This window comes from Hipposideros armiger, unplaced genomic scaffold, assembly GCF_001890085.2.
Source record: "Hipposideros armiger isolate ML-2016 unplaced genomic scaffold, ASM189008v1 scaffold_1117, whole genome shotgun sequence".
Taxonomy (NCBI): Eukaryota; Metazoa; Chordata; class Mammalia; order Chiroptera; family Hipposideridae; genus Hipposideros; species Hipposideros armiger.
The window spans coordinates 346333-346815 of NW_017732467.1; positions in this window are offsets into that span (position 1 = coordinate 346333).

A 483-nucleotide genomic window follows, 5' to 3' on the forward strand; every position below is an offset into this window, starting at 1 on the left:
CACTCACACCAGGTTCCCCAGCCCAGAGCACTGGTGTTGGAAGAGGAGTCCCCACAACATCTGGCTATGAAAAACAGTGGGGAGCCTGACGTTCTGGGAGGGACGAAAGGCTCTGGGAAACACAAATGTCCTCATAAACAGGCTCTCTCGCTCGCAGGCACTCACTCACCTTGGGTTCCAGTGGAGCGATGGTGACTCAGGGGCATTGGAGGCATAAAGCGGGCATGGCTGAAGTGTGTGGTTTTGGTTCTAGGGCTGGAGGACAGTCAACATTTTTCCTGTCCTCCTCCCATGAAGTCGGCAGGCAGGAGCCATCTTTCCTGTGTTAAGCCTGCCCCTAAATCTGAATCTGATTGGTCTGGAGAGCTCTGCAGCCTGATCTTTCTGACTCAGCTGGGGCCCCACCCTACCCAACTCTCAATTGCTGGAGGCACTTTCTCTACAAGCAGCCAGCCCATCCACATTGCTCTCTTTCTTAGTAAA